Below are 11,825 nucleotides of genomic sequence, written 5' to 3'. Positions count from 1 at the left end.
ACCAACCGAAACTTGAATATACGACAGTTTTGTATGCGATCGTTGTAAATTAAACTTGTTTACTAAAGTTTTAAATTTCAGTAATTTTTTTTTTACTAGAGCCGATACGTAGACAAAATAGACTTCTAGATTCTTTCTATTATTTTATAGTCAATTGATCATACATCAAAGCATCAAAACAATAAAATTACATACCTTAAGATGATCATGACATGCAAATTTTTGAAGTGAAAGTTTTTTAGGCGGACGAGGGTAAAGATTTTACGAATGAAACAAAATAATAATAATATTAGCGTCATGAAGATGTGCAACGTTTTTGCTGAACAACAGAGCCACTCAGCGTGTACTATAGAAACTACAAAGGTTACATTAATATCGATAGTATTACTCTACTAGAAATGTGAAGCTTTAGATTTGTATAAATATAAACGAGACTTAAAAATTAGTTTGCCAAAGAAGTTTCACTTCTGACATGTGTACTTTGTACGCACCCACTTTTTTATTATAGTTTGCTTTGTTTCTTTTAATGAATCTGTCTTTTTTTTTCGTCTGACCGTTTATATCTTTGTCTTGGCCACGATCACGTGAAAATTATTTGGGTTTGTTAAACATAATTAAAGTTCATAAGAGTTGGGTCACTGGATTTGGGTTGGGTCATTGCTTCCGTAATCGGTAATCGGTTCGAAAATGCGGTCCAGTTCCCTAGGGAGAGAGAATAAAAATCAAAATGAAATCGCGAACGAAGTAGCGGGTACAGCTTACAATAAATAAATAAGATGGTAAATCTGTCTATACCGTTCATTATATTCACGATAAGATGAACGCCTCAATCTTGATGTTCATCATGAAAGTAACTTTTTCTGAGAAATTCTTAAGTTTACATATCTTTCTTGTTTTGTCCAACTCTGAGGCTGTGAGTGACTACTCTGTAAGTTATTACTTAGTTACTCAGTTTCGACTCTCTGTCGATATAGACGCCTTAATCGCTTTTTCGTTCCTATTCCCAATGGACATCTTTGTCTCGAATATTCTACCCATCGCAGCGTCTTCGCGTTCCGGAGGGAAGGTATAATTGCGTCTTATTGCTCGTCCGAATAGTAAATGCTGGCATTTAAAGCGATATCGAGATAATGTGTAGAAAATAATAAATCTTGCAGTTCAGTGACTATAAAACACTTTGGCTAGCGCTAAGACTAAAGGGACTTATTTTTTAGTATTGACTGCTGCCCCTTATTTCGATTCCATGCCCGCGTAATTTGTTGATCATGCATAAATTTTCTTTTACTAGCCGAATTAGTTGCAGCCGCTGACTATTAATTTTTCCAAACATTTTTAAATGTTATCCATAGAGCATTTAAAATGGAGTATTTATTACCGTTGAAAATTAATAAGGTCTGTGTTTTATTTTTGTTCAAAACGTATGCGTATAAATTCGATGCACAGTCACACTACTGAGTTTATTTTTCTGGATTAAAAGGAAATCGACTTTATAACTCGTTATTTTCCTCCGTCCATTTGTTGCGAGAAACATTCAAAAGATCCGGGTCAAGTATAAATATATGGGAAGATACAACGTTTCTTTCAAAGGCGTCTTTGAAATCTTTGAAATCGAGTTGGAACTAAGAATCACGTTTTATTGCAAAACCACCTTTCTTGTAAATAGATTAAGACACAGTTGTGATAGTAACCATTTATTTATTTACATTTGTTTCCGCTAATTATGTTTACTAAAACGTAAAAAACTTGTTACGTAAAAGTTCGTATGTGAATAGTAGTTCTATTTAAAAGCACGGTAGCGTTATTGGATTTTATTACAAGTTAATTAGACGCCGCGTTGGCGCAACGGTTACAGTCATGGATTGTACCTGTTACGTTGGTGGTTGCGGGTTCGATCCATCGACCATACAGATGTTTGCCGTGGTCTGGGTGTTTGTGCAGTCCTTGTGGGTCTCCCCACCGTGCCTCGGAGAGCGCGTTAAGCCGTCGGTCCCGGTTGTTATCATGTACACCTGATAGCGATCGTTACTCGTAGTAAGGAATATATCCGCCAGCCCGCATTGGAGCAGCGTGGTGGATTAAGCTCTGATCCTTCACCTACATGGGGAAAGAGGCCTATGCCCAGTAGTGGGATATTGCAGGCTAAAGCGAAGTAATTATTTAAATTTCAATAATGCTATAAGATACATAGCTTTGTATTTAATGTTCACGATAGGTCCTTCGATTATATGTAACAATTCCAAATGCAAATTTAGATATTTAAATCAATATGTATGTACACAAAACTACTGTCTATAAATAAAGTGGTAGACTTTCATAGAGTAGCAAATTGGTTCAATGTTTTTTTTTTTTTTTTTTTTTTTTTTATTAAATAGACACACCATCGACGCATCATAAAAACATTGCAAGTAGAAATACAAAGTTAGACACAGGTACAATACAGTATGATTTGTCTTTTAAGGTGTATACAGCAATTACTATACAATAATTAGTGAGCACATAGAGTTGACAGGTATGGATCAATACAGTACAAAAGCAGAGTTAAGTCTAATAAACATACACAAAATTCCAACAGATAAATAGATTACAGTATTAAATTATTAACAAATTATTAGCAAACAAACAATTTTTGACACATTCGCCTCTCAACAATAATTCATTGTATATTCCCATTAATCTGTTGAGAGGAGCATATTTTCCAACGTTAGTCCTGATATAGGAGGGATAGAAAATGTTGTTATTAGGGTGTTTAGGAATAGATCTAGGGACGTTGACGTTGATTTGCTGTATGACATTTGAACACTTGTCCATGTAGAATCTTGTGAAGCGTTTTCAAGTCACAGATTTTTCGTCGCATCTCAAGAGAGTTTAAATTGAAGTGTGATAATCTAGAGTGATAGTCCGCGCGATAGGTACAACTAGGATCCTTGTTGCCAGAAAGCGTGTGTAATTGCACTGCACGCATTCAATTCTGTCAATGTGTATATTATATTTAGGGTTCCAAATAAGAGACGCATAGTCAAGGACACGTAGCAAAGCTTTATACAGGAAAGAATAGAAGCAGGATTTCATGTCTTTACATGTTGTCTTAACCAAATCAGATACTTTCCAGGCACGTGACGTAACTAAATCAATGTGTTCGATAAAGTTATCCCCGTACATAGATAAAAAAAAATTTATAGTTATATACGGTCGAATCGAGGAACCTCTTCCTTTTTTGAAGTCGGTTGAATAATAAAGATTTCCTATGTAGGACCGTTTTCGTGCTGGTTGGAAATTTAAAGTAAAAGATTTTTATGGATTCACACTAAGCATCAAGGTAACGAAATTTATAATGGCAATTGAGTTAGTAATATCCGTTGATAAACAAACGAAGCCTTAAAAGTATTTTGAGAAGCAATGGATTCGTTGGACGGATTACACATACTCTTAATATCACATAACATTGTAACTGAATTCAAACTACGAGCCTTATACCGTTTCGTATTCTGAACTAATCCCTAGTCTTAAGGGCGTACCCTATCTGAATGACCTCGCGCGTTTCAACTCGCTTGACCGCCCCCTTCCCGCTCTTCACCTGACAACTTTTACGTATTTAAGCGCGTGAGGTAAAATAAGACATCTAGCGGATTTGTTGCGTATTATTACAACGCGCAGTCATCAATCGATTTTATAGGCCGAGAGTTGATAACGCAAACAGATTAAAATACCTAAATATATTTTATTTATAATTCACTTCTAAATATATGTGAATACTAACTTTGCAAATTATTTAAATACGCTACAGAGTTAATTTGCAATTAGGGATGGACTAAAAAGAAATACCTGGATATCTATTTGTTGGTAAGTAATTTAATTAGTATAGATGTGCTGATTATAGCTTTGGCCGACTAGCCAAATAGTCGATTGTAAAGAGACCACTAGTCAGCGGGCCGAATAAATTAAAAAAAAATCCTACTCTTTTTAACCGACTTCAAAAAAGGAGGAGGACCGTATATATTTTTTTATGTATGTTCGGGGATAACTTCGTCGTTTATCGACCGATTTTGATAATTCTTTTTTTTGTTGGAAAGGAGATATCTTAGGTGTGGTACCATGATAAGTAAACTAGGATCTGATGATGGGATCCCAGAGAAATCGAGGAAAACGCGAAAATCCGCATAACTTTTTAATGTACCGATTTTGATAATTTTTGATTTAGTCGAAAGCCGATGTTTATCATGTGGTCACATTTAAATTTCATTGAGATCTGATTACAACTTTTGGAGTAATCTTTGATAATGCGTATTTACTTGACTAATTTTTTGTCTACCTGCGTTTTATTACTTGTCGATATAACTGAAGTCGGTTTTTTTTCGTTTGCCTGCAAACACAATTATTATATTGAGTACACATGATTAAACATACACTCATTGATTTAAAATTGTGATTTTTATTTTTAAATATGAATCGGTTACATTTTTGCTTTTATTTGAGAATATTTCTTAAATAATGTGTTCGGATCAATCAGTTTTTGAAGTATGCAGTCAATATAGAATTTTGTCAACTTTTGTTTTATTTCCTTCTGCCAAAAATTATCGTCTTTATTAATAATTTCGATTCTAAGCGATTCATTTTCACTGCCCCATACCGCATATATACATTTTTTGCTTTGTGTTACATGTAATTGACCTTGAATTTGGTAATACCAATTTTTGTTAATATGGTATTGACCATTCTTATTTATTTTCCAGACGGTTATTTTTTTCTTCCTAATAGCTTCGTCTATGCCGATTCTATGCGCTGTAATGGGACATTTCACCTCAATGAGATGACGATGTTTGCCAATAACCTTGTGATTGTGGTCGTATGTATTTTCAGTGAAACTAGGCAAATTTATAGCTGACAACACTTCTTCAAGTTGTGACCGGCCACATCCTATTGCGATGGTACCAGCTACTGCACATGCATTCAAATTTAAATAATTGTCTTCACAGATATCATTTTCGATTGTAAGAGTTACGTTATATACATTTTACACTGAAAAGTAAATAATACTACTACTATTCTATACTATATACTATTACTACTATTTTGATTTTCTCCTGTTAGTATTATATCATTCGATGAATACGCTAGATGGCCATGTTTACAAAAGTTGAGTAATTTTTGAATTGAGATATGGCCACAATCTTCCTTCCGACGTGTTTATCGGATATAATTTCTTCCGGTTCCGTAGTAACAGTATACTGAAATTAAAAAAATAACTGAATCGAGAACAAAAAGTTGAACACATATTTTATTTGTTTACCAGAAAGAAAATGTGAAAGGTAAAATAATACAGTGATAACTAAAATGGAAATACCTCTTTTTCTTCACTTTCTAATCCCTGACAATAGGTTGAATTAAACCCATTAGTTGACTCTGCAAACTTATTCTTATGTGCCATAGGCGTAGTTAAATCTAGACCTTGTGGCACTTTTTTGAAGGTAGTCCTAGAAAAAAATATACATTTACTAAGATAATAACATATTTAACATTTTGTACACATTGGATTAAGATAACACAAAGACAACTGAGGTAGGGCACAGCAGGAATTTCCTGCTCAAAATATGGAGCAGCCCGACTGGGGTAGTACCTCGACCTTACAGAAGATCACAGCAAAATAATACTGTTTTCAAGCAGTATTGTGTTCCTGTTGGTGAGTAAGGTGACCAGAGCTCCTGGGGGGATTGGGGATTGGTTCGGCAACGCGCTTGCGATGCTTTTGGTGTTGCAGGCGTCTATAAGCTACGGTAATCGCTTACCATCAGGTGAGCCGTACGCTTGTTTGCCGACCTAGTGATATAAAAAAAAAAAAAAAAAAAAAAAACACATATCTACACACACATCCACGCAAACAAATACTAGTACACTTATTGCTGCATTATTTTTTTTTGGTACTATATAGGTATGTTTGACACACTAAAACATACATTCATAAATAATATACATATACAAATACTTTATTCGTCGATTATAAGTAGGTCTGTCATTTCATTAGATAGTATGAATAAAGACAAAAAGAATACACAATATAACATACATACATACATACATACTTAATTACATACACACATACATATAACACACAAAACTTATACTATTACGTAATCGATGCCTACGATTAAAATGTCACTTCCTGGCTAGGTACTCATTTTTCATTTAAACTAATCCTAAGTAAAAAAAGGAAATTAAAAGAAATAAATAAAAACCGACTGCATAAAAACTGAAAAGAAAGATAAACAAGTCCAGTACTCAATCTAGATTCCTATACTGAGTACTGGACTTGATTTTAAATCACTCACAGCGATTTAAGCAGTCGGGTTCACATACCGATTTACTTTTTTTATAACCGCACCAAGTCCGCAAAGCCCAGTCAGGAAGTGTCTAATAATGCGGTGTGACTCTTAGCATATTTTACTTACTGTGTGACATCTCAAGTTCGAAGTTGACAATTTTCTGAAGTTAAATCTTGGTTTTCTATATTTCCATCGAGTTGTTGTAGTACCTGTCTTTTTCTTTGAGCTCTGTAAATAAAATAATAAGATGATTATTTATATTGTAAATTTTAGTAAATTTAATTGATATTATATTAATTTTATTAATACGTTCTATTGTATTGTAATAAACTTACAATACAATATAAAATTACGATAAAAAATCAGTACGTAATTAAGTACTTACACTGCGATTTTTATTTCCGTGAGCCTTTGTTGCTGATATCATTTCACTTTTGATACTTTCGGCATATTCAATTTACACAAGTAAACAAATAGGTAGTTATTTCGTCCTTTCGCTCGCTTATAAAACTAAATAAACAGTATTTGCACAAGCAAATAAGTAAATGCGTCCTTTCGTTCACTTGTAAAACTAAAGTGTCTACAGTGTCCTATCACACAAATGTCAAAATTGTGGGGTCAATAAAAATAAAATAATAAACAATAAATGCGCGCGCATCGCATCAAACGACACAAGCTCCTCATACAACGGCCGAGAGGCGAATGCTCCTCGTCGCCCGCGCAGACACCCGCTTGCCCGGCTTACTTACGAAATTCAATATTACAGATTTCTCAAAAATTATCTATTTAATTGAAAAATTGGCAGACAGTATTGAAGAGTAATGCATTATTCACTACTGGTTAAAGTTTCATGTCAATGCGTTGCATAATTAGCGAGTTTATACGGATTTTAGACCGAGAAAAGCGTTCACGAAAAATTCATTTTCTCGTGATAAGGTAAATTTTTCAATATATCAGTAGACACAATTACAGATCAATTATCAAGCTAAAATATTGTCTTTAGAACTTTATTGTTTATTCAACGTTCAAGCATACTATAAGAAATGTAAAAACAGTAAATTCGGCCGGGTAGCCCCTTAAACGGAGAAGGGAATTTTGTCCAGCAGAGAGACGTTTAAGGGCTGCCTCAGTTTTGTATTCTAAAATCAGTCTTATGGAATCATATCGGTATTTCCAGATATTAGAATTTTTATAGCCTTTTAATTTAATATTTTTCAAATAATAATCAATTTGTCTCTACTCATTATTGATATATTAGAGTATAAATAGGTATATCTTACATATTATTATTGTTATTAAAATAATTTAAAAAATTAAATCAAGATTGTATTGTGAAATAAAATAGCTGTTTAGAAAAATGAGTAGAGTACATAGTAGGTATAGCTACTACTGCACTTGTTATATCAATTATAGCCGACCGGGGTCGATAGCTACCAATGTATCAGTTATATAAATTATAGCTGATCGGGGCCAATAGGTGAAAAAATTAGCTGGTTAGTAATAATTTTAAATGACCCGTTATTTTGTATGTCAGTAATAATAGAGTTCAGTTAGTTTATTTAGTGAGATACACGTTTCTTCTAGTTTTTTTTTTTTTTAATTATTATCTCTAGACTAACTTATCAGAAAAAAAAATTACGTCTCAGTAATAAGTTGTATTTTTTCATTCAAACACACTTCATAAGGTTCTAATATTGAAAATTCCTTGTAAATAAAATCTTAAGGGACTATAAATATATTTTTAAAACATTGCAACGTTTTGCACTAATAAATAATATTTTATGTTGCCATCAAGCTAAAAAAGACCATCAACAATAAATAATACTTACACACCTAATAAAAATATATCTAGGAATTATCACAGTGATAAAGATAAGATGTTTATCATGTTTCCCTAATGACACATTCTTAAGTAAAAAGTTTACGCTTGAGCTGGACCCACAAATATTAAATGTGATAACAAATCCCTGATATTACGTCATAACCACACTACCCTGGATATAAATACATAAGACCACCGCGTGGCCAGCCGAGGTCGTTCAACTCGTACGCAACGACGGCACAAAACCGAGAATGAGAATTCTATTTTAGTCTTAAGTGTATAAGATGGATCAATTATTCAAATGACTTTAGAAACTTTGACTAAGAAGATAACTCTGATTTCTAGGATAATAAACATAATACACGTATGATTCTCAATAGTTCAATGGTTTTTAAGCAACTTGAAAAAAGGAGGAGGATCTCAATTTGACTGTACTTTCTTTGTGTATTACCCCATAACTTTTTACTGGGTATATCGATTTTAATGATTCTTTTTGTATTCGAATTGATCCGAATCTGTGCTTGTCACATGGTTTCATTTAAATTTGAGTGAGATCTGACGAAGAAATTTTGAGTTACCCCTAATTATGCGTATTTCATTGACTTCGAATATGATGATGCTCTCATTTTAGTACTAGTCTATGTTTTTTTTTTTATGTCACTAGGTCGGCAAACAAGCGTACGGCTCACCTGATGGTAAGCGATTACCGTAGCTTATAGACACCTGCAACACCAGAAGCATCGCAAGCGCGTTGCCGACCCAATCTCCAATCCCCCCAGGAGCTCTGGTCACCTTACTCACCAACAGGAACACAATACTGTTTGAAAACAGTATTATTTTGCTGTGATCTTCTGTAAGGTCGAGGTACTACCCCAGTCAGGCTGCTCCATATTTTGAGCAGGTAGGAGCAACTATGTAAATTGGAGCCATTTTTTGTGTTTAAGACCATCACAATTATGTGATAATGGTTAGTGGTAAACGATTACGTTATCTTAAAAGTACAAAGAGTAATTATTTAGGTGAAATATAATCGCAATAAATGGCTTTAATATGTGTTTGGTTTTGTTTTGGGGTTGTATATCCGGAGCGTGCGTCAGCCGAGTTTTGGTGCATGGACCTGTTGAATGTGGAGCGAACATAATTATAATTATAATTATATATACTACATGTGCACCAAAAATGAAAAAGAATATTTGATTATAATTGAAATAAAATAAGACAAATAAATCAGATATTTTTATAACATCTAATCTGAAAGGAAACCGTAAACGGGTTATTCGACTTTGAGTGATCAACGCGCACGTTATCTTCCAGCTCTCTTATTCAAAGTATGAAATGTTAATCTGTAGAATCCACTTCAGATCAAATTTCTGTGAGAGTACTGCTTCAAAGTACTATTTCAATAATAACCATAAGGTACTATTATTAACTAAATAGAATATTATGTAATTGTATTGTAATAAGTATGATGTATTTAAGATGTGATTAACTCACTCTTAAGAAGATATTTGATACATCTGGAAAAAAAAGGAAAAAGGTATACTTTTGCTTTCTGAAAAACACTTCTATTACAAATCTGTTACGTACCAAGAATTATATTTGTATAATTTTTCGGATCCATGCTGTTTTTGTCACGCGTTATTCACATTTAACCCATCATCTGAATGATTCAGGCGTCTCGACTAACATTCCAAGATTACAGACATTTCTTTTCAGTGTGACTAAAATTTATTTTAGTAAGTGATTTAGGAACTGACATCAACAATTTTATGGGAACTCTGAAAAGTTTTCAAAGGAGATGGGGAGTTTTGGACCAAAATGAGTAGAGAGAGATATGGTTTAAAAAATTGGTCATATTTTTTTATTTTAAGATATAAAATACCAGCTCAATTCTGAATCTGGAAGCGGAGAAAATTGGAAAAGATAGTTTTCGTCAAATTATTTGGGTATCGATTCAACTATAAGTAATATAGCGTATGAATTCGAATATATGTGACCTGACCTTTCCACGTCTCCCATACACATTATAGACATTATATGTGTATATAAGAATAATTTGAAGCCGTTATATTTAATTGCTACATTAGTGCAATTTCAAAACTCATTATAACCGATTACTCTATTTAACTTCTAAACACGTGTACAAAACATGCGTCTTGTTAGTTACAAAAAGCTTACATTATTCACTGCGACCTTTATTACATATTCACTGCAAGATGATTATGTCGAGTCATTATTATAATGAAAGCTAGAATTGTCTTACCAAATGAGACATTAATAAACTTTCACAAAATTAATAATAATGATCATTACATTTAGTATAAACTAAACTGAAAGCTTAGGAAATAGATTTAGTAGAGAAGTTCAAATTTTATCCAGGACATGCTGCTCCACAGTTAGATATATAAACTGAGACTAATGAATTAACGTTAAAGTTTCAATCACAGTGCGGGGGCTCAAGTTTAAATGCTTACAATGAAAAAAAAAGTTTTAACTACATCTCAATCTTTATTCACTTTATCGCGTATTAGATAGCCAGTAGGTAAAATATCTAATAATAGGTAATAAGTAATATTTATTTATTTATTTATTTATTTATTTATTTATTTATTTATTTATTTCAATCATAACTTACAACTATCATTACAGGTACTACCCAATTCGATAGTGAAGCAAACATAAATTAACTTAAATAACAAATAACATAATAACGCTATCCTTGTGAATTCATTCAGTGTACACGTAAAAATATCTGTCTCCTCTGCTACAAGGTTGAGAGTGCGAAGCGCCCGCGTCAGAGGCGCCTCGTTCAATAAATTAGTGCGACCACGAGGTACAGCCAGCAGGTGAGGCCGACGTCGTCGCCACACATACCTGTCCGGCACACACAAACACAGTAAATGTAATATGTCGGCGTGATGTACCTTACCCCTAATTAACCTAAATAAATATAAAACAAGTGCAAGCTCCCGCCTGACTCGTAGCTCGTTGTATCCCGCCATGCCCAACACAAACAAAGTTGGATACATAATAATATATCTATCTCTGTGCTGTGCGGCTACGGCACTAAAGAATTTAGCCACCCCCTCTCTTCCCGTGGGTGTCGTAAGAGGCGACTAAGGGATAACAAGGTTCCACAACCACCTTGAAACTTAAGAAGCCGACCGATGGCGGGATAACCATCCAACTGCTGGCTTTGAAATACACAGGCCGAAGACGGGCAGCAGCGTCTTTGGTGCGACAAAGCCAGTACTGCGGTCACCAACCCCAGCGTGGTGACTATGGGCAAAACACATGAGTTCACGTTATTTTTGACGTAAACTTGTGGAGGCCTATGTCCAGCAGTAGACTGTATAGGCTGTAATGAATATATCTAATAGGCGCAATGTAAATGTAAGTTCAGAATCATTATCATTATCTTCTGGATATCTTCTATACTAATAAACGGAGAGCAGGTTTTTATGTTCGGTTAATTCTTATACCATAAGATGCAGAGTGTTTTGGAGAAGGTTTTAGTGTATATGATATATTGGTGATTAATTATCGTGTAAAACAAAATTGACGGACAGATGTCGCTAGTGTATGTATATTACAAAGGAGAACATAATAGAGAAAAAATATTCTCAATAGTCGGAATGCAAAATAGCCTCTCACAGTACAATAAAATTAAAAAATTAAATATTTTT

The 11,825-nt window shown here is 33.7% G+C and overlaps 1 long non-coding RNA gene across 1 annotated transcript; it reads right to left on the bottom strand.

Annotated features, from left to right (window-relative positions):
* Positions 1-4,710: 4,710 nt before the first annotated feature.
* On the bottom strand, positions 4,711-5,567 carry LOC123655220. The gene is made up of 2 exons (XR_006743340.1): positions 5,342-5,567; positions 4,711-5,225 (listed from the first exon to the last, which is right to left on the bottom strand). It is a non-coding gene; the product is annotated as an uncharacterized LOC123655220 (long non-coding RNA).
* Between the last annotated feature and the right edge of the window lie 6,258 nt (positions 5,568-11,825).

This window comes from Melitaea cinxia, chromosome 7, assembly GCF_905220565.1.
Source record: "Melitaea cinxia chromosome 7, ilMelCinx1.1, whole genome shotgun sequence".
Classification (NCBI taxonomy): domain Eukaryota; kingdom Metazoa; phylum Arthropoda; class Insecta; order Lepidoptera; family Nymphalidae; genus Melitaea; species Melitaea cinxia.
Note: the sequence above shows the minus strand (reverse complement) of the source record. Positions and strands in the feature narration are given on the sequence as shown.